Source organism: Leptonychotes weddellii, chromosome 16, assembly GCF_054177405.1.
Source record: "Leptonychotes weddellii isolate Sample4059 chromosome 16, ASM5417740v2, whole genome shotgun sequence".
Lineage (NCBI taxonomy): Eukaryota > Metazoa > Chordata > Mammalia > Carnivora > Phocidae > Leptonychotes > Leptonychotes weddellii.
This window is the reverse complement of record NC_138384.1, coordinates 33,897,447-33,920,226: the sequence shown is the minus strand read 5'-3', so window position 1 is coordinate 33,920,226 and position 22,780 is coordinate 33,897,447. Positions and strand designations below refer to the sequence as shown.

The window sequence follows — 22,780 nt, the reverse complement described above, 5'->3', positions numbered from 1 at the left end:
TAGCCTGGTGGTGGGTATTGAGGAGGGCACGTTCTGCATGGAGCACTGGGTGTTATGCACAAACAATGAATCATGGAACACTTCATCTAAAACTAATGATGTAATGTATGGGGATTAACATAAGAATAAAAAAAAAGAGAATGACCTTCTCCGCCTTACCCCCAGACCTTCTTCTTAGTGATGGAGAAAATACTCTATGCAAACAGTTATTAGAAGAAATGATTTGTATAATGCGCTCCAACATGCCCTACATCTTTACTGAGCCATCTCCATGGAAGTGTCTCAGGTCCTGATACCTCGACAGTGGCTCTGCGGAGCCCCTCCACACACCTCCCTGCTCAGCCAACAGAGGTGGGGCTGGTTTTGCCGAGAGCGCACATGACACCCGGCAGGGACCTGTCTGCACCCAGCCTGGTAATTCCCATATTCCCCGGGCTTTTTTTTCAGCATCATACATTATATTTGAGTCTCTCCAGCAATACAAATTTCAATTTGGCCAAGCTCTTTAATATTAATAGTTGTCAATCCAAATGCAGAGTGCATAATAAAAAATTTAATCGAAACGAATAGCTCACATATTTCTCTACCTCCTAAATATAGTTACCAATTAGACAAAAGATTTGGTTATATAACTTTGTAGAATTAAGGCCACCTACTAAAGACCACCAGTTAGGGCTGAGAAAGCCAAAATGCCGGATTCCATCCTGTTACTTTTAAAGATAAAGCACAGCCAACTCCTCGGCTCTCTTTGTTCGCTGGGCACAAACCGTGGCTATAGAATCCACAGGCATGCAATTCAGGGGAGTCCTTAGAGCTAAATTATGATCAGAAAGTTATCAATAATGATAAAACCATCATTTCAATAACACTTTACAGCTGACCAGGCCCAACCACCCGGCCTTCTCAGGTTGGGGGGAGGGGGTGTTAACAACACCACCACCCCATTGCACAGACAGGATAACTGAGGCTCAGAGTGGGTCAGTGAGCTGCTCAGCAAGCCACAGTCAGGGTGCTCCAGGAATCCCGTGTTCTGACCCCAGGCATGGTGCTCACCGCAGCTCCTACCTCCTCAGACACAAAAGCAGCCGCAGAGATTGTTCCTGTACAGCGTGAGAACCAGGGGCTGCTGCCCGCTTCCCTCTCTCAGCTGAGAGCCCACACATCGCCACTGGACCAGGGGAGCCCCGGGCCCCACAGCCCATCAAACATCACAGCCAGAATGCCTCCTTGGGCAGGACAGGGATGAAGGCAGACTTTACCATGTGACCAACTGGGGGCCTGATGGGGGGGTCCCAGTGCCACGGTTCCAGGGGAGGGGGTGACCCTCAGACAGTCCCGCATTTCAGAGAATCAGTGAGCAGAAAGGGACCCTGCCTCTCCCATGGAATCCGCCCCCCCTGGTTTTGCAGTAGCAGCAACAGTCCTGGAGAGACTAAGAGATTTGAGCAAGGTCACAGAGCTGGTTAGTGGCAGAGCTGAGACCAGAACCTACATGCATGCTCCCGCTGGTGCACTGGAGCATTGACGAGCTCCAGGAACGCTGGGCACGGCCCCGGCCAGCCTCCCCCCATTGCGGGGCCTCCTGCTGAGCACTCAGGGCAGCTCTCCTGCAGATGCCTCCAGGCCTCTTCCGTGAGCAGCCCTGGGCTCGGCCCTGAGCTCCATCAAGCAGGAAGTTTAAATGAAATGGCTCCCAAGTTCCTTAAATGGTTTAATAAAACATATACTGACTGCAATGTGCAGTTTATAGTGGCAAACTATTGCCCCTCAGTTGGGAAAAATGACCTCCAGTCGGTAATATTACTTTCAGCTTCACGATTCTGGTCCGCTGTTGGCCATTCCCTCAACCCGCCGGGCAATTCTTTTCCATAACAAGGCGGACTGCAGCCACCATGTGCTCGACTGCCGGAGGTGGAGGAGGTGGCAGGATGGGCCTCCTACCGGCCCCTTCTGTGAGGAGACGAGAGACACAGCGGGCCCATGACGGGGACACATCCAGAGGACAGGAACACAGCTTGGAGGGCAGAGAGACGGCAGAGAAGAAGCGGAGGGGCTTCACAGAGATTTGAGGAACCAGAAAGCAGGCTGGCCCCCCAAGCCCCCATGTGTGTGTGCGCTCCCTACTCAACGCCCCTCAGATCCGGGATGGGCAACGAGTTCACACATGGGGGGCGCGGCGGGAGCAGGGGAATGGAGAGCACGCCTGAACTGCGTGCATGCGCAGCTTAAGATTTTCGAAAACGCGGAGGTGGGGCGGGGGATAATGTGAATTTCTAAACCTCTACGACATTAATAACGCTTCTAATCACAAATGCCATTTCCGATATTTGGTGCTGAAAGGTTTTTGTCTCGTCTAAAAAAGTACTGGAATTTGACTGCCAGAAACTGATGACCTTTTATCCTAAACTGTGCATTGAGATGGCTTGTTGAGCTCATTAGTATTATATGGTGAATTAGATTAGACATTTTATGATTTTTCAAAAAAGGCTTTTTTGATATAAAAAAGCAGCAATTTCCTTTTTTGACATTTTTCATTTTTAAGGTAATAAAAATGGCACATGTGTACCATGGCATAATGGATTAATTAAGGAATATTATGTTTATCCTAACTCTTAACCGACTTGTACATCTCCATAAGTCACTCATAAAAATTAATGCATTATCTTATACCATGGGATGATAGACCTATTTTTACCAAACCTGCTCAGAATACATTGTTCTAAATTGGATTATTCTGAGAAATTGTGAATACCATATTCTGGTATCATCAGTCCAAAATTATACTGTTATTTTAAAATGTTTTATTATTATATATAAAACCAAAACCTTCTTCCTACCGTGGCTGTGAATCGACAGGCTTTTCTGGCTCTTAGAAGATCAAGCTGCTCCCTCCACCCACACTCCCAGGCAGGCTATTCTATATCTTCTCTCATTCACAATGGATTTGTTGTTTAAAAAACACATGCGCTGCCTCAAAGAATCACTGGACGATATTTTTTGGCTATTTCTTTGTGTCTTGGTGGTAGATGTGAATATAAAAGAATATTCATGCAAGATTCATAAAGGCCCCAGATTTCTAAATCAACAGATGAAAAATCCCTAAAAATAATAATGTCCAGATGTTGCTTATTTAAATGAGCTGTTGTCATTTAATGTTGCCAATCACAAAAGTGATAGAATTTGTGAGTTTCAAGGTACTCATAATTTACAGAGGATTATAATTTTTTATCAAGGGAGCATCCAGGGCGATTAAAATCAGCAATTTCAATAAATACAAATGATTCTCTCACGGAGGCCACCTTTATAACCTTGGCCTCACACCACAAAGCCCACGCTCTCTTTCTTTTCCAGGCCCCCTTCAGGGGAAACCGTAACTTGCCAGGCCGAAAATGCAGATTGTTTTTAATGTGCTAGAACTTCAGAACTGGAGGGACTCTGAGGAATCATACAGACCTCATTTCTCTTTTTATTGGTGAGAAAATTGAGATCCGGGAATTCAAAATGTTTGATCCAAAGTTCCTCAGCTGAGAAGTAAGAAAGAAGCTCCCGGCATCTAGTGGTCCAAGGTCCAGGCTGGGGCCCCGCCCAGCTGCTGAAATTTGGGTTCAACGTGCATATAATCCCAGGGCACTGCGCTGTCAGAGGGGTTTGTGAGACATGGAGACCCCCAGGCCCCTTTCCAGACCAGCACACCTCCAGGTCTGGGTCTGGGAAACTGCATGTGAAGCAGGTCCTTCCAGTAACTCCTAAACCACCACTACAATATGTTCCCTGGCCCCGTTTCCCAGATTCCAAAAGAGTGTCTTTGGTCTTCCATGGTCATCAAGGTCCCCACCCTAGAGCTACCGGCACCGGGAAACTCGCAACCAAAGGGCGGGCAAGAGAATCTGTGTCTGAGACCGGAGGGAGGCTGGTTGACAGAGCCTGGCCGGATACCAATGAGACCTCCGTCTGAGGCATGAAGCCCCCACTCTGCATTCTGGGCCAGGCCGGGCCCTTGGCTGCACTGCTGCTCTGCACTGTGCAACAGGGCAAAGGAAGAACAGTGTCCTTCTGCAAATGAGTGACATGGGGGTGACCCCCAGGGGGACAGCCTGGGGGTGCCTCCTCTGGCCCAGAGGCAAGCTACGGTCGAGGCTTGACTCAGTATGTGGCAAAGCTTCTTTTGGCCCTAATGGGTATCCAGCATAGGGCCGCTGTTCTAAAGGGGAAGCGGTGGGATGGCTGGGGAGCAGGATGTTGATGTGAAAAACTCAACTCCTAAAGGGCACTCTCTCGAGGCCAGGAGGCTCCCGCTGCCTGACCCCTGAGCTCCCCAGGCAGTCCGTCCATATTCTAACAGACCAGACTGTTGGTGTAGCCTGGAGAACGGGCCACCTGGGGGAGTTTCACCCCGCACGTGGCCACTCCTTCCCCTGAGCTGCCACCCACGCTGCAGGTCCCAAGATGACACCCGAGTGTCGGGCCCCTAGGTGACTCGGTGCTCCCCTGCAGAGACGGGAGTGCCGACCCACCCGCTTGACACCCCCGGGGAAAGCTTTCTCCTCTCTCTCACGAGATGCAGCCCTGTCTCAGAACAGGCCGGCCATCTGAACTGAACAACCTTTTTTAAAAGCTCAGTCATAAAACCTTCAAACGTTCAAAAAGGAAGTGGCTTGGGGTCAAACGTGTTCTCTTAAGAAAATGACTTTTGTAGAAATTCCATGAAGCTGGATGTAAACTTTCCCGTGCATCCCTCTGCCCAGCACACTAGCAGATGAAATAATTACCACCAGGAGACGTCAGTAACCAGGTGCCCAGTGACGTCCCGGAAGGCTCTGCAAACGGGCCTTCCCGCAGAACCCCCTCCTTGAAGGCTGGAGACGGAACGCCGACAAGGGAGGATGCTCAGGCTTGGGGCTGCACTGGGCTCCAGGGCGGCTTGGGAGGTGCCGTGGGGAGAGTCTCCATGTCTGAAGCGCAGGGAGGCAGCACAGTTCTGGCCACTGGGGGGGCCGCCCCGGCGGGGGCCTCACAGGGCCTCTAAACCCCGCCAAACTCCAGCTCTAAAGCGCGGGGTTCACACCGGGGGAACCCAGAGCAGGTGCGTCAACAAAAGGAGGGCTAAGGGGTCCTGCAGGCAGCCCCCCGCAGGGCCCGGAGGCCGTGGGGAAGACCGCGTGTCCGAGCGTGCCTCCCTCCCCCCAACTCTGCCCCGAGCACACGAGGTGAACGGGGAGCAAACCAGCTCTAAGGCGACGTCTCTGCAAGCACCTGCTGTGCCGGGCGCCCCCCTGGCTCCTGGGTGCCGGCGCGGACCCTCGCGGAGGGCCGGCCCACACGGTACCCTGTGGTTAGAAGCAGCAGCTAGATCCCGACCCTGGAGACGTCCACCCACCGCCCCTTTCCCTGGCCGGCTCCCAGACTGTCCTCGCAAACACTTTTGCACAGTGAAGGGCTGAAGGAAGAGGGTCTCCCCCGAGAGGAAGCTCACTGGCCAGGGTCCCCAGGAGGCCTGGGCCACCTGGGACTGTGACCAAGAAGGACAGCCCTGGTGACTTCTTCCGAGGGGCAGCCAGGGGCTCTGAGCTCTGTCACCTGGCCCATTGGGGCCTTGCTCTGCTCTCTTCCCAAAACACCGATAGGCCCAATCTTGGGTTCCCACACTCCAATGGCCTTCCCGACGGCGATGCTCACGTCCCTACAGTCTGGACGGCTGCCCCTGCGGTCTACGTGGGCTTCATCTAACACTTGAGACACACACAACATGAGATCACGATGGTCCTTATTTCATGGGATCCTTACAAGACTTAAATGAGATCATGCATCTACAACGGGAACAGTGCCTGGGACTCGGGGAACAGTCAACGGCGTATGCCCAGCTTAAGACTTTGCCCTGAGCTGAGGCCATGCCCTACCAGGACTCCCTTACAAGTGTGAGCAGTTAGAGGCCAGAAGACGTGCTGGAAAAACTGCAGGACGGGGGAGGCTCAGGGGCAAAGAGAGCCACTCCCAGCAGCAAAGGGGAGCACGGAACCTGCCCGGTTTTCCTCTCAATTGGAGAAGCAATGTCACCACCCCATGATTACAAGTCTTGCCTTTACTCCAGACATTTACAAACGTGGTTTTTCTACCCAGAAATCTTTTGCAAGTGAAACCTTGACAAGGAAGCTCTCTGTGTGGAGCGGACAGGCTCGACCCCGGATGGAGTGGTTGGCGGGTCCCAGAGCCCGCGGCCCCCACGTCCTCACGGTCTGTGTAGTGACGATCGGCTTACTTGAGGACCTTACCCCAGTGGTTTGCACAGTTCAGCCCCTGGAGCAGCAGCAGTGATGTCCCCTCGAACTTGGTAGAAATTCAAGTTCTCGGACCCCATCTCAGACCTTTTATCAGAAAACGTGGATTTCTGTTTTCACAAGCCCTCCAGCTGAAGATCCACTGCGCTCCCTAAGGCAGCAGCTCACCCTGATTGTACCGCTGATTGGATTGTTCTGGGGTGGGGTCCAGACTTTGGTGGGTCGCAGACGCCCCCCAGGGGCTACTAATCAGCAGCTGGGGCGGAGAACCAGCATGTAGGCCCTGGTAGCTCACAGCATGCTCCTGGAGCAGCTGCGGCATGGCCTGGGAGGCTGTCGGGCGTGCGGATCCCTGTCCCCCAGACCCAGAGTCAGAGGCTACACGGTAACCACGATCCCGGCACTGTGTGTATTACTGACACCTGGTCTAGGTGGTTCTATGTAAGACTTGGAAAGAACCACGGACACCATGTGGTCCAAACTCTTCACACCCCCCCGCACCCCCCAACCGGGTGGGAACCTGAGGCTGTATGTGGACTGAGACTCCACAGGTCACCCTGCCTATTGCCTGATAATACTGGGGATGTTACATGTCTAGAAACACACATACTGGGGCCTAGAGAGGAGAAACAGAATCTTGGGGATGATTCCAACATGTACCAAACTTAGGTTTTCACTGTCAATATTTTCTTAATTTATATTTTGTTAAGGAACAAAAACTCTACCGTTAAGCCCAGTTCATTCATAAGAGCATCATTCTGTGTTATTAACTGTTTTTTTTTTTAAAGATTTTATTTATTTATTTATTTGAGACAGAGAGCATGAGAGAGAGAGAGCACATGAGAGGGGGGAGGGTCAGAGGCAGAAGCAGGCTCCCTGCCGAGCAGGGAGCCCGATGCGGGACTCGATCCCGGGACTCCAGGATCATGACCTGAGCCGAAGGCAGTGGCTTAACCAACTGAGCCATCCAGGTGCCCATTAACCGTTTTTAGACATGAAACAATCCACACACATGAACATGAGGAAAATCTGATTATCTTCTTGCAATATTCTGTGAAGAAAATAAAAATGTCTTTGGGGTAGGGAAAATTCAACACATACACCCCTCCACCATTGCCCCCGCAAACACACACACACACACACACACACACACACGCAATTCCATCTCTGCAAAGTTCCCTCCCCTCCGGGCTGCATGTTCCTCAGTCTTGGGGGGTCATATCTCACCCACCAGGGCTGAGCACAGGGACTCTTGATAAAGGCTCAGCTGTTAGCAGAGTGACGCAGAGAATAGGCCAGTCAGAGCCAAAAGAGGCAGGACACCCCAAGTCAGATGCATTTGTGGACCATCCTACTACCACCTCCTGGGCAATGGGCAGGCAGACACCAAGACCAGGCCAAGGCCCAAACTTAATCTTTAAACAGAAACAAACAAACAAAAAGTCATAGATATCCCCACTTCCAAAGCCCATTATCACTCTATTCTCCCACTCACTCTGAGGCACAAAGCAATTTCCAGACCAATTCATTCCTTGGACGCTTCCCAAGCACCTAGTGGGTGCAGGCCCCTTGCATAATTTTTATTATATACTGCACATTTTTAACCACGAAACTCAAAATCCAAAGTCACTGCTGTCCTTCTTGCAGAGTGCTAACATGTTGATCACATTATCACCCTACAACTCAGATTATCATGCTTTCCTTTGTGCAAAATGAATTGCACCAGAAAGCTGTAAGAGTAGGAGCCCAGCTCTGCTGGGCTGAAGCCACAGCCAAGAGCTCGTGGAAGTCACCGCTTTGCTTCACACCGCGACTGCACGAAGCCTACTGCTGAAATACAGTAGTGACAGGGCAGAAATGTCACGCATTCCCAAACGGAGCAGGAGAACCACACCTCCATGCTGGAGACAGACCCAAGACCAAATATTCCCTGGAGCCCCCCAACATCCCCTAAGCTTGGACTGACGGATTATGTCCATAATGCACACAAATATGTAAAATCAACGAAGACTTTCCTCTCCAACGGAGAAAGAACAGATCACTGTCGACACTTGGTCCTCTGCATGGGGAAATGTCAGAAGGCTCCTGGTACCAAGTGCATACACGCTGGCGGATGGGGATGGAAGCAGGGAGCGACAACTGTCTGACCCCTCAGTAGCAACAGCTGACCATCTGAGCCAGAGAAGACCAGGGGATGCCGAGACAGGCCCTGGGAAATGGGACAGCAGATGTCTCCATGTTCAGAGGAAAAGATGTGGGGCGGGTCCAAGATCTCTGTGCTAGGATTCATGCCACACAGCATGTGATCGAAAGAATGAAGGGAAAAGAATCAATCAACACGTTCTCCTGTATACCCTGGCTTTCTTTCCTCTGGGTTGGGAAAATAATTCACTTTTTTAATGCAAGAAGAAGTTATCGATTTCCTTCTAATCCCGAGGAAATGCTGTGCGTGTAGACGTGCAAGCATCCCGGAACCATGTCCTTCTTCGGTAGAGTTGAAAGCCCATCCCTCCACGCAGCACAAGGCATAGGTCTTAGCATTCAAATATAAGAAATCAAGGAAAGCTCAGCCCCCCTCCCACCACCTCGCATCTTCGTTTCCTCCCTAAATTTGCCACTTCTCCCAATGACAACACCACATTTTAATATAATTACATTTTTTTTCAACTAGGACTTGACCTTGGGCTTACGAAAACCGTAGTGAGTGATCCCTGTGCAGAGCAAGCTCCCAATGATTACGTTTATGGTGACGGTGACGGTGACGAGTGTGAGATGTAGGGTCACAGGGACAGCCACGTGCCTCCTGGTTCAGCTGTGGCACTGGTGCAAGTTAGCTATGTTTGCTGAGCCTCAGTTTCTTTGTCTGCAGAGTGGGTTGCTCAGGCGATTAAGCCAGATGAGGGCTAGCAAGGTCTTAGCACAGCGCAGGGTCCGTAAAGGGCCAGGTGAGAAATATTGTAGGCTTCGCAGGTCTCACAGCCTGTCAGTACTGCATGGAGCAGCCAGAGGTGATCCAAAAAGGAACGGGAGTGCCTGGATCCCTAGAAAATCTTCTGTATGAACACGGAAATCTGAATTTCATCTACCTTTCACATGTCACGGGACATTGTTTTTCTTTTGATTTTTTTCAATCACTTAGAAATAGAAAAGCCATTCTTAGCTCATACGCTATACAAAAACAGACAGAACCACAATAACATATCAGCTCGCACCCATTAGGAAGGTGACCCTCAACAATTCAGAAAACAAGTGTTGGGAAGGGTGTGGAGAAACTGAAATCCCTGTGCACTGACACCGGGAAGGTAAAATGGTACGGCAGCTATAGAAATGCCTAAAAAAATTACAGCTAGAACTACCATATGATCCAGCAGTCTCACTTTGGGGTATATATCCAAAAGAACTGAAAGCAGGGTCTTGAAGAAATATTTGCATGCCCACGTTTATAGCAGCATTATTCACAATAGCCAAGACATGGAAACAACCCAAGTGTCCACAGATGAATGGATCAACAATATGTGGTATGTATACTCACACACACACACGCATGCGCGCACACACACGCACACAGTGGAATACTATTCAGCCTTAAAAAGAAAGGAAATCCTGTCACATGCCACATTGTGGATGAACTTTGAGGACATTATGCTAAGCAAAGTAAATCGGTCACAAAAGAAAAGTACCGTATGATTCTACCTCTATGAGATACCTGGAATAGTCAAATTTATAGAGGCAGAAATTTATAGAGACAGAAAGTAGAATGGTAGTTTCCAGGGGCTGGAGGGAGAAAGTTATAGGGGCTTATTGTTTAGTGGGTTCAGAATTTGTTTGGGACAATGAAAAAGTTCTGGGGATGGATGGTGGGGAGGGTTGCACAACAGTGTGAGTGTACTTAATGCCCCTGAGCTGCACACTTGAAAAATGTTAAATGTTTAATAGAAAGAGATAGTAAGTGTTATGTATATTTCATTACAATTTGTAGAAGTTTTTTTTACATGTTGAAAAAACAGGCAGTATGCCAGGTATGACCCACAGGCCATAGTTTACCAACCCCTGGCTTAGGGCATAAAAGCAATGCAGTAAGCATCACCTCAGAAGAGAAAAGGAGGGGAAAGATGCCAAGGTTGTATGTGAAAAGAGAGCTCAGAGGAGAATGAAGGGCTCTCTAAGATTATTCATTCAAGTCTACCGAGCACCCACTCTGGGCCCAATCATCATCTGGGCATAGACAACAGAAACAGAGGCACCCCCAGGCTCTACAACCCCACCCTTCCATCCCACACCCCACTGTCTAAGGGAAGTCCCCTGTGCATATGTGGGGGCATGCCCTAAGATGCACTGGGCTGCCCCGCGGGCCGGGCCGGGGAGGCGAGGCCACACAGGCCCGTGCGTGGCTCACACATGGAAACACACCCTCCTTGGCGTGGTCAGCGATCTTGTCAGGGACGGAAAAGTTCAGTGACTACAAGGGTGAGTTTAATTATATGTTGTCGCTGACTAGCAGTGGTTACAACGGTACAATTACACATGTATTTATCAGCCAGATCCTTGCATACATAATAAACCAAAAGCAAAATGTTAAATTTCAGTGGACGCTGAAAAATGTAAAATGGGGCCATGATGCAAAGCAGGCCGGCTCACAAAGGGTGGGAGAGAAAAATCAGGAAGCTCCCCTCTGCCTTTCAGGAGCTGCCTGTTCCCACCCACCACGACCACGTGGCATCCATCCCAGGAATTTGCTCCCCGAGCACCAAGTAAATCCCAAACCTCAGTGGCGTGTCAACAATGCTCCTTCACAAAGGGAAGCTGACTTTGGAAACTCACCACCTTTCTGACGCTCTGTGAACTCACTAACCACCATGGGCCCCAGGGGTGCCGACAAGACCACACGCCTGGCAGCGCCGGGGGGCTCCTCGCTCTGCTGTGAGTCTGAGGGGGAAAGGCTCATTATCTGAAAATGGCCTATACTTTCCTTAATCTTGAATACACAGAGAGACGGGAAAAGTTGACTAAGCAGAGAAAATGAAAATAAATAGCAGCAACACGCGTGTATCTAACGCCTACTTGGAGCCAGGCATTGTTTTAAGCACATTATGTATGTTAGTTGTATAATCTACTATGTTGTCACTATTGTCATTCCCAGTTTACAGATGACAAAACTGAGGCACAAGACTAAGTCCCTTGACAGATGGTCCAGCAGCTCGTGAGTGGGGGAAGCCAGGGTCCTAACCAGGAGACCTGAGGTTCCAGAGACCATACCTTTGCTATAGGTTGCCAGGTCTAGGGGTCATTTCTCTCTCTTCTGGTTGTGTGGCTTTTACACTAGTGAGGCTATGATGTTCACTGTGCAATAATTTACAAGTCAAGCATATGGTGAATTCTTGCCCTCCTCACTGGGAATAAGTTCCCAGTAGACAGTGTCTACTGTGTCTGGCCTTGGGATCCCCACCGCCCAGAGCCTCAGCCTGTCGCCTCGGGATGGCTAACCCCTCAGGGCACTGCCCAGTCCCACAGAGATCAGGCATGGAGAATCTGTAGAGGACACAGGAGAGCCTCTAGAAGAACATGAAATACAATATAGAGTCTCGCCCAGGAGACAGACAACTAGTCATCTGGACAGGAAGTCTTCTGAGCCTCATAAACTCCTTGTCCATGCACCACATTGAAAGAGGTCACCTTCTCCTGCTCTGCCTCTGGGTGTTCAGTCTCGGTCTTCTCTGTATGTGCCCTCGTGGACGTCTGAAGATGCTTCTACAACAAGGCACCCATGTTGTTTCAACTTACAGAGATTGCCTGGCACAGTCCTAAACATATTTTTCTATTTTAAACTGAATTGAAAAGAAGAACTAATGAGAATGTCTTTGTATAACTGACCATTTAGATATAAAAAAAATGTTTAAGAGGGCAAGGGATGAAGAGATGGTAAAAAGTGGGATTTCATTTGGATTGGTAGGCCTACTATTCTAAGATCTGATTCAAGTTTGAGATAGAACCCTATCCATCTGCCCATCCACCTATCCAACAATCCATCCATCCATCCATCCATCCACCCATTCATCCATCTACCCACCTATTCATCCATCCATCTGCCCATCCATCCGTGCATCCATCCATCCACCTATCCATCCATCTATCTACCCATCCATCTACCTATCCATCCATCCATCCATCCATCCATCCATCCATCCATCTATCCATCCATCCATTTATCCATCCATCCATCCATCCATCCATCCATCCATCCATCCATCCACCTATTCATCCATCTACCCACCTATTCATCCATCCACCCACCTATTCATCCATCCATCCACCCATCCATCTACCTGTCCATCCATCCGCCCACCCATCCGTGCATCCATCCATCCACCTATCCATCCATCTATCTACCCATCCATCTACCTATCCATCCATCCATCTATCTACCCATCCATCTACCTACCCAACCATCCATCCATCCATCCGTCCATCCACCCATCTATCCATCCATCCATCCATTTATCCATCCATCCATCCATCCATCCATTTATCCATCCATCCATCCATCCATCCATCCATCCATCCATCCACCCATCCATTTACCCAACCATCCATCCATCCACCCACCCACCCACCTATGTACCCATACATCCACCCACCCACCTATGCACCCATCCATCCTGCCAGTCATCAGTTTTATTAAGAACCTACTATGCATCAGACACTCCTTCAGGAATGTGGAAAGCGACACTGAAGAACACACACAAGGCCCTACTCTTACCAGGTTTATGCTGCAGTGGGAGAGACAGACCAGAAACCAGTAAAGAAGGGGTGGGTCACCAAAATGCTTCCTGCACCAAACATCACAATGTATTTGAAATCCTCCTAAAACAAAGGTAAATCAGAGCCATTTCCTCATTTGTTGTTATCATCAAGAATCCGCTGTAAAAACAAACAAGAGTGCCTTCTATGGAAATACTAACAGTACAAAAATGTATTCCGATGTGGCAGAAATCATTTGAGGGCAAATACTACAAGCAATATTTTTATGACAAAAGCTTTATTTTTCATCTTCTCTTCCTTGATTTAAATATATACATGTATGTGGGTGCACACGTATCAAGATCCAAGTATTTCAATATAAATTCTGTATTCAAAATACTTTTCCTGATTTCAGTTGATTGCATATTTCGAACCAATGTTGCAGCAGTAATTTTTGTTCTGAATCAAAAGCAAGGATCTCTCTCTCTCTCTCTCCTGTGCTCAACAACCTCTCCTCCCCCCCCCCGCCACGCTCTAGCCCTAAGAAGCCCAAATATTCAAACTGTTTCAGAGCTGAGTGGTATCAAGGGCAAAACCTGTTCCTCCCCACGCATTTTCCTGCTGAAGGTTTTGGGGGCTGAGGGCCTGAGGCGCTGGCGAAAGCCACGTCACAAAGCATCAGAATAGAAGGACAAACCTTCCCACTTCGATTTGAGTGTGTAATTGTTTGAATACATCTCGCCTGTGCTACGATAATGTCATCCTTGGTTGACACAGATTTTAAAGCCCTTTGAAAAGGTGGAATGTTATCAATCACGGTGGTGAGTATAATGGGATTTAAGTGGAAGAAGCTAAGATTCAGACCCTCGCTGGGGCGAGGCTCTGTGACAGAGGAGCGAGGAGAAAGAAGGAAGAAGGCTGGGTTTCAGCCAGGAAGAGGATGCAGTGTGTGGCCCTCATGCCCACATCTTCCCTCCCAAAGCCAAAGATGTACCAAAGAAGGACCACAAAGCTCTGCAACTCCAGCTGGAGTGAGTTCCCCCAAAATCCATCTTCTTGTGTTCCTATCACATCGGACCTGTGGTTCTCAACCGAGGACGGTTGTGCCACCGCCCACCCCCCCAGGAGACAGCTGGTAATTTCGGAAGACCTTTTTGGTTGTCACAGCTTCGGGGAGTTGGGTATGCAACTGACATCTGAGTGGATGAAGACCAGGGATCCTGCTGAACGTCCGACAGTGCACAGGAGGGGCCCCGTAGCAAAGAGTTACCCAGACCCATGTCAACAGCGCTGAGGCCGAGAAACCCTGCCTCAGGCCCAGAGAGGCTGAGCCGGAGACGGAGGGTGGGGGCAAACCCCAGAAAAAGGGGCTTGGAGCTTCTTCCTCCACTGACTCTGCTACCCTCCTGTTCACCAGCAGACCAAGGCAGGTGACAGAAGAGAGGATAAAACAGGAGAGGAAGAAAGGACTCTTGGAGCCAGATTACTTCTTTGCCTTTTGATCTAAAACACACCTTCCTCATTACGTGTCAGAAGGGACTGGAAACCCAGCAATTTTTTTTTTTCTTCTTCAAGGCAAAACAACCCAGGCTGGTCGCGGGTCTCTGCGACTGTCCAACCTCTCCCTGACAAATCACAACGCATTCACCCACCGAACCCAATCACATGCCTGGATTACTAAGGCAGAGAATCGTGAATTTCATTAAATATGTTAAAGGGGGGGGAAAAAATCAGCTTTGAAAAATAGTAATCCTGTCTTTCAACAAAAATATTATAGGAAGCTATGAATTTGGTAGATCCGAGCAGGATGTTGGTACATGTTTTACTAAGGTAATATAATGGCACGCTATTATTAGATCACATTAATCATCACTGTGCCAAAGGCACTGACAGCCTCACTGAAAAGGATTGAAAGGCTGGTAATGGATATAAATTACCCATTGTGTGATAACAGGATTTTTACTAAGAAGGTAAGAATAAAACAGCAAATTTCTGATATAACTGTTGTGTAAAAACCAAAATAAAAGTAACCCATGGTCAGTAATACCCACAGAGTCAGAAGTAAGCACTCTCTCATCAAGATAAAGTCACAATAAAAAAATATATATTCAGCACGACGTAAAATTAATTTCTGAGCGCATATCGTTCCGCTCTCCATTTCCCCGGGTGCGTAGTGACCTCAGAGTCCCACGGTTCGGGGGGCGGGGGGCTGGGCCGATGAGATGCGAGGCTGAGCTGACGGAGCCATCTCGGGGCGCCTGACGAGGCGGCGGCAGGCATCCAGCACTAGCACCGACCCTTCGTTTGTGTCGCAAGTTTCTATCAGCTTCGACGCCAGGAAAACACTCCGCTACCGAGTCTGCGGTCCCGAGTCTGAGATGACAAACGCGGAGGGCCCCGGAGCCGCAGGTGGTGCTTGGCTGGGGCCACCTGGCTTTGGGCAGCAACCCCACCAGCTCCCGTTCCACCTGCTGGGGGACAGCGACCCTTCCGGATGTCCCACAGAGAGAAAGAGGTCACCCCTGCAGGGCTCTGCCCCGTCGGGGACCCCGTGCTGAGACTTCTGGGGCAGGTCTTGGCATCATACCTTCATCCCACCTGGAAGCCCCGGGAGCCACGCTCCATCCCAGAGAACCTTGAATCCAGAAGCTTCTCCACAACCCATCTCAGGCCAGGGAGGAGAAGGGGGCAGCTGGGAGAGCTCCCACCCAGCACAGGCGGGGGGTCTAAGCCCAACGAGGGCAGCCTGGACGACCCACAGACTCACAGATAGACACCACTTCAACAAACTACAAAACGATGTTCCTTACCAGGCAAGTCTTAAAGAAACGGAGCTCCCTCCTGGCTGAAGGGTATTCTTAAAGCCGTGGTGGGCAGGAACTGCAAAAATAGGACCCGTTAGCAAGTCTCCATGTCGGACATATCGACGTCAGTAAGACAGGTAAACAGCATTCATCCAAGGTAACAATTTGCCAGGCTAGTCGAGAGTCTAACAATATTTAATAGCCCCACTGCCCCAATTCATTGAGCAATTTAAAAATGGGAACTATGTGACCTTTGCTGCAATAAACCCAATTTGCTCAGCTCCTTTTAATGGGAAATTGCCACCTGCAAAAAGAGAAGGGGGCGGGGCATCTAACCATTTCTTGTCCAGATGGGACAGAAGAAATAAGCAAATAAGCAAATAACGGCTGGCTCTCTCTCTCTCTCCCCCTCTCTCTTGAATTCTAAAGGTTGAGGAACTGAGGAAGTACTCAGGGGTTCTTTTTTCTCCCTGATTTAAGGAGCCCTCTTCAGGAGACCACAATTACCCCACATTTCAATGGACCACACCTGTTGGGTGGCCAAGGCAGCGTTCTGTGCATCCAAACCAGGAATCAGCCACTGACCCAGGCTCTGGGGTGTTGGGGGCATCAGTCCTCCCTCCTGAACCAAGACCCAGAAAGCAAGAGCCAGTTAGGCATTTGACTTTCTCCCGTCTTAAGTAAGCCCCCCATAGATGAGCTCCTCCACTATGACACGCTCGGACGAGATGGGGGCCTGGAGGGGAAGCCAAGACGCCTGCCCCCCAGTGGCTCCAGAGCTGTGGGCTGGGGCGATCAAGCCAAGCCCCAGCCTGTAATATCCAGTCCACTCCCTGGGCCCAGCCTCTCCGGGCTCAGTGCAATTTGGAATCTAATTTCCAGAAGGGAATTTTACAGGGCAAGCAAAAGTTCCCTCTTGAGAAGTTACATTCGACTGAAGCCGAAGCTGTACATTCTGGTATCAGAGAAGTGAAATCCCAGTAGGGGCTCGAGGGCATGTCTATAAATGGGAAACCAGAAGATGCGCTTGGGGAGGCCGTGGCGGCAGCCCCAGCCCACGATGACGAAATGTGGACATAAGCTACTGGCGCACAACACTCCATCCGACTCCAACATTGATTTCTGGCAACCAAAATCGTGTTGGCTGACTGAGTGCTGAAAGTGATTCCTCAAAGTGTCACAGGGACTCTGCTGTTTGTAAACTAACTTATACTTGCCTATCCTGAGACCTGAAGCAGAAGTTTACGTGTTAACCATCTGCAACAAGGTAAGAAATCGTTAAGTCTCTCTCCCGCTCCTTCCCTCTCCCCGATCAGATTATCTTTTGCATTCTGCTTTTTCTGTATCATTCAACATTAAAATCTGCAGAGAGAGGAAAAACAAATGCTTGATGCTGTGCTTTCTCTGGTCTGTCCCAGGGATGGGCAGAGCAATCCCCAGCACCCGGCTGGCTCTGCGAAGATTTGCCTTTGCCCACAAGACTCTTTACTTTCAGGGAGGGGGTTGCAGGAGGTGGGGGACAGACTCAACCTCGTGGCTTGCAAAATTCTAGGACCATTCTCCAGGGGCTGTTCCCTTAGAAGTTTTGTGGATTCCAGTGACAGGGAGAACATGGGGAGACTTCACCTGGGGTGTCCCGCACCCACTTGACCACTGACTTCATACCATGGATCAGAACATCGCCGGCGCCGGCCATCTGCCCTTGGGGCCGTGATGGGAGCTCCTATGCCCTGAATCAGTCATCGCCCCAGCGCAAGCTCCGTGGCTGCACTGGGAGCTGTGCCCTTGCAAGGGCTCTCCCGAATGATGGGGGGGGGGGGGGGCCGGCGGTTAGCCAAAAGTGGCTGGCCCGCCTGGGCCAGGTTAGCCCAACAAGCTTCCTGCTGGGCTAGCAGCAGAGTCCGTGTTCAGAGGCCATGCTGGAATCCTGGGAAAGGAAATCGAGTCAGCGCCACTGGTACCTTTCTGAACCATCTAGAGGGGCTCCCACGGGCCGATGGCGTTACAGCCACTGAAGGTGGGCAAAGGAGAGCACATCAGACCACCAATGCTCTCGATGTGGGACGGGGAGGAAGGAAAACGCCAGCCCAATAATTCTGTCTCACTCAACGAAAGAAACAGCTATCCTGGTGCAAGTAGTAACTTGCACTTAGACAAAACGCAGTGACATAACCAGAAACAGGTCCCTGATGGGAGGTCTCCCCTCGCCCCTGCCTCCCACGTGGACCCCGCGCTGAGGGGATGGAGGAGGGGGGCCACCCAGGAGACAGTGCCCACAGGCCCAGTGGGGTGCAGCTACCACCAGATCTGGGGAACGGTGGGACAGGGCAGATCACAAAGGCAGCAAAAAGCATGGCATGTGCCAAGGCCAAGGTGGGTAGCAGCCGTCCCACCAAAGGAATCCCCTCCACAGACAAGTTTCAGTGCCTGAAATCCCCCCTACTGGAAAGTGATAACCCCCGACTGTCCTGTCAAACACAGGGAAGGCGCACATGGGGTCACCCTCAGCCGCCGGCACCTGAAAGTGAGCTCACACCTGCTCATTCAGTGACTCACACCAACCGTGTGCCAGGCCCCAGGGCAGGCCAGGGGCGAGCAGGTCTGCCAGGCAGTCCAGAAGCTACCGTTGTGGGAAGAGTGTGCGGGCCACGATGTGGGCCTAGAGGCGTGTCAGAGGCCGGGGCACCAGCATGACAGCTGAGTCCTCAAGCCGGGTGCAGCGGGGCCTCAGTGGAGACAAAGATGGAGGCAGGGGAGGGCAAAGGTTCGGAGACCCCTGACATGAGAGGAGTGCAGATTCTAGGAAGATGTGCAGGGGGGCCACAACTTCGAGAAGGGGGAGAGAGGACAAGGAGGACAGGATGTTGGGGAGGGGTCTCTTACAACCTAGGGCACATCCAAGGCCTCTTCGAACAGCACAAGGGAAGCGAGGGCATGGAGAGCTCTGAGAGACTTTAAAAGAGGGGTGGGGAGGACAGGAAGACAGGAGGGGCCCAGACAACGGAAGAAAGTGGGAGGGGGCCAGGAAGCTCTGGCCAGGCCCACAGTGGGTCTGCACTGCATCCCCAACCCTGTGAATTCTGCAGGCAAAGCAGTGCCCACTCAGAGGCCCAGCCTGTTCCCTGAGCCAACGCTGGAAGGAGGAGGCCGCATGGGCCCCTCACGAAGGGATGGGGGCCCACCGCTCCCTCCCAAGTCGTCCCAGGTGAGACACGGAAGCTCTGATAACCTTCACGGGGCAGAAGCCCAGCCTCCCAGACTTGGGCCCACAGGTGCTGAAAGGGAAGGTGCCTGGAGAGTTAAGAGATGAGCAGAGATGCGGCAACCCCACCATGGCCGGGGCCCTTGGGTTTGATGTAATGACCCGTCCTCTAGGCCAACGTGTTGCCTTACCATGGTCATTACATGCCTGTCTCCCACTCAACACTAGGGCGACCAGAAGGCCAGCGTGGTAATGCGTTATCATTTACTGAGGGCCTGCCAAGCACCATGCTGAGGGCAGGCCCAGTGTCCCTTCCCAGCTCACGGGGAAAAGGCTGTGTCCCATTCACCTCCTAGTCCCTAATCTCTGGCAGAGGGCTGGAGCTCAGTGACTGTTGCGTGGGTGGAGGGAGGGGGAAAAGGAAGCAGGGATGGAAGGATGGAGACAGAAGGAGGGAAGACAGATGAAGGTGGGGAGGTCAGAAGGAAAGATGAATGGATGGAAAGGAGGGAGGGAGGGAGAGAGGGAGAGAGGGAGGGAGGGAGGGAGGAAGGAAGGAAGGGAGGAAGGAAGGGGGGAGGGGGAGAGGAGAAGAGGAGGGAAGGTGCCAGCTCCTATGGAAGGAAGGGGAAGCAATGGAGGATGGAAGGAAAGAAGGAAGAGCTGATTCAGTCCCCCTCCCCAGGTCGGCGCCCGGCTCCACACGGGCCCTGGAGCACAGACCCGACAGACCCGACAGACCAACAGACCGAGGGCCGGCCCTCCCAGGGCTCACTCTCACTCAGAGGCCCCGTGGCCGGAGTCAGGCAGTCGGCTGAGGGCTCTGGGCAGTGTGGGGCAGATGGGAACCAGATAAACTGCTTGGCTTCCAGGAAAGCGTCGGGAAAGGATTCTGCCGGGTGAGAGGGCCAGCTGGACTCCCTCGGCACTCCTCCGGAGGAGGGTGTGGCCAGCAGGACACGCATCTGGAGCTCTCTGGAGATAACACCCCAGCCCTCCCGGGACAGTGCCTCGGAGGCCTGCAGTCCTGGAGGGATGCCAGATGCGGGGCTCCGGCCTGTTCTCCAGCATGCGCCACCGCGGGGCCACAACTCCCCCACCAGGTTCCGGTGCCCCTCCCAGCCCAGCGCCGAGCATCCTCCAGGCCCACTAGGGGACAGGGGCCCTGCCACAAGCCTACAGCTCCTCAAAATGGACTCAGACGTTCCATTCCCCAGCACTGAGTGATTCGCACTCTCTTCCTCTCAGGGAAAAGATGACCATGGGCCAAGGGATGACCATGGCCCCAAGTGACAGAGCCACTGGCCCTCCAAGGTCCCAAGAGGAGAGGAGTCCAGGTGAGAAGTGCTCCCCAGGGAAGAGGGGAATGGGTCTCATTTAGCCAGTCACCTGCCAAGTGCTTCCTGGGTGCGAGGCTCAGGTCCAGGCTCTGGGGACCTGGTGATGAGCAATGCTCCTGTCTGTGTGGAACTCCTGTGTTAGTGAGCAGCTTCCAAGGAAAGATGAATAAAAGCAAAATGTAATGTCAGTGAATAATATGCTCTAAGAAGAAAATAAAGCCAGGGAAAATGGTAGACGTGAACAGAGACAGTTTTCGATAAGGTGGACCAGAGACCTCTCTCACCAGTGACATCTGACCAAAAAAAATAAAATAAAATAAAAATCCTGAATAAAGTGAGAGAGTGAGCACTGTGAAAATCTGGGGAAGAACTCCATAAGCAAAACAAACAGTGAGTGCAAAGGCCCTGGGGTAGGAGGGAGATGACACATTCAAGGAGCAGCAAGACATTCTGTGTGCCCAGGACATGGATGATGTGCAGGGAAATGGGAAAGGATGGGCATATCTTGTCAGACACGGTAAGAAATTTGGATTTCATTCTGAGCCATTGGCAGGTTTTGAGCAAGGGAGTAACATGATGTGATTTACACTGGATAAGGACCACGCTGGCTGCTGTGGGGAAAACAGACCAGAGGGGCTAAGAGTGGAGCCCCCTAAGAGACCAATGGGGAGGCTGCCGCAGTTGCCCAGGTGAGAGACGATGCTGGCTTGACGTGGGGTGGGAGCCATGATGATGGGGGGAAGCAAGTAGATTCAGGATGCCCTTCACAGAGAGCCAATGAGACTTGCTGAGTAGACACCAGGAGGAAGGGAGACCCGGAGTCATCCTGTGCTCATCATGGCCAGGGACTCTGGTGGCACAGAGCACCAACTCCCAAACCAGCCTACCCATGGGCTCCTGTGTGGTAACCATGTGTTTCTGATGCTTTGACATCTGGAGCCTTACCGGCCCTGCATGGACTGCCTTCCCAGGACTAGCCAATTCCTAAAGAGAGCAAATGACTCCTCTGGGAGCACATCTCTCACAGGCAAGCCCACTGATCCAGAGCCCACGCCCCAACCTCTTCCTCCTCTACCAGGCTCTCCCGCTCCGGGCCCCTCTCGCCTGCCCTAGTCACTCCGGGGTCAGATACCAGACAACCAGAGACAGTCCCTCTACCCCAGAGCCTGCTGAAATTATCTAAACTAGCCAGTCCCACATCTGCTCACCCTCCCTGCTGAGCCTTTCCCTCAGCACCATAAAGGTTCTCCTTCACGTTTTTCCCCAGCTCCCTGTGTCTGGGCCAGCCCTACTGCTTCCCCGAGCAGCCCCTCACGGTGTGGGGTGCCCCCTCCCCTTAGGAACTGTGAGTAACGAACAGTCTTCCCAAAGGCAGGCGTCTCCTGATCCCTTGGCCCCACCACACTCTCGGGGTCCCCTTGGAGCCACTGCCCCCTTCCTGGAGGGCACGTCGTGCCTGCTGAGAAATGGTCTCCCCCTTCTAACTTCTGCCGGAACAGGTGCTTGAGGAGCTATTACCCATCAGCCACAAAGTGTCTCGAGGCGGAGAAGCAGCACTCGGGACTCCGCTAGTTCTTTCCTCCATCCCCATCAGCCCGCCCCCGGGGTGCCCACCACTGACCCACTACAGCCAGGCCTGCAGACACAGGGCTAGCACCCAAGTGAGTGTGTGGGCCGCGCGTGTGACACGCACATATGGGGGGTGGCAGGTGCTGCCCCGTCGCAGAGCCCCGTGTCATAGGATGCGGGCTATTTGTCACATAGGATGCTACAAATACTGTGACACGGAGTGTGTTGGGCTGCCCAGACATGCTTCCCAGGGAAGCCTCTTCTTTCACTTTAAAACAGAGGTAACTGTGATGCAGAAGCTATCTGATACCTGTTCGATCTAAATGCTTTCAGGATACACAGCCATCAGACGCTCGCAGGAACCTGAGACCCCACGGTATCAGCCCAGGCGCTGGGATGATAGAAGAGGAGCGGGGAGGCTTCTTCCCATCAGCCTGCGCCCCGGTGCATGTATTTTTACATGCTTTAGCATGAAAAAAAGCCAAGATGCTCAGAGCCAATCAAATTACTTCCCTGTCTCTTTAATAAACAAATCCATGTGCACATTAACAGTGTTGAAAATTCAATTTAAACTCTTTGTCTGTTGCTGCTTACTCTAAAGATGGTCTTTCTTAAACAACAGAACACCAAGGAGTCGTTAGTGCTCTCTCTTCATTACTTCAAAAAACCAATCATTAGACACCAGAGTATATACGTAATTAGAAAATCACTTCCTTTGCAATCCAAGCTAAGTAGTTTACATACTGTAATTACAGGGACAAAATCAATTTTTAATCATTTCCCTGATTGGGCTCATCAGCTCTGTGGGAACATTGTAACCTGCTTGTTGTGCAAAAGCAACATCTGGGCTAA

At 51.3% G+C, this 22,780-nt stretch overlaps 1 protein-coding gene across 4 annotated transcripts in view; it reads right to left on the bottom strand.

The window, feature by feature from the left end:
• The window catches only part of ZNF536 (zinc finger protein 536), a 407,924-nt gene that overhangs the window by 341,539 nt on the left and 43,605 nt on the right, over positions 1 to 22,780 (bottom strand). For 2 of the 4 annotated variants that reach the window (XM_081806658.1, XM_081806660.1), the window contains exon 2: positions 15,824 to 15,893. The exons of 1 other annotated variant lie outside the window; for it this stretch is intronic. The gene's annotated coding sequence lies outside the window, so the exon portion shown is untranslated. Of the gene's footprint in view, positions 1 to 15,823; positions 16,158 to 22,780 lie in introns of those variants that run through there. One more of the 4 variants, XM_031033222.2, reaches the window with a different exon arrangement.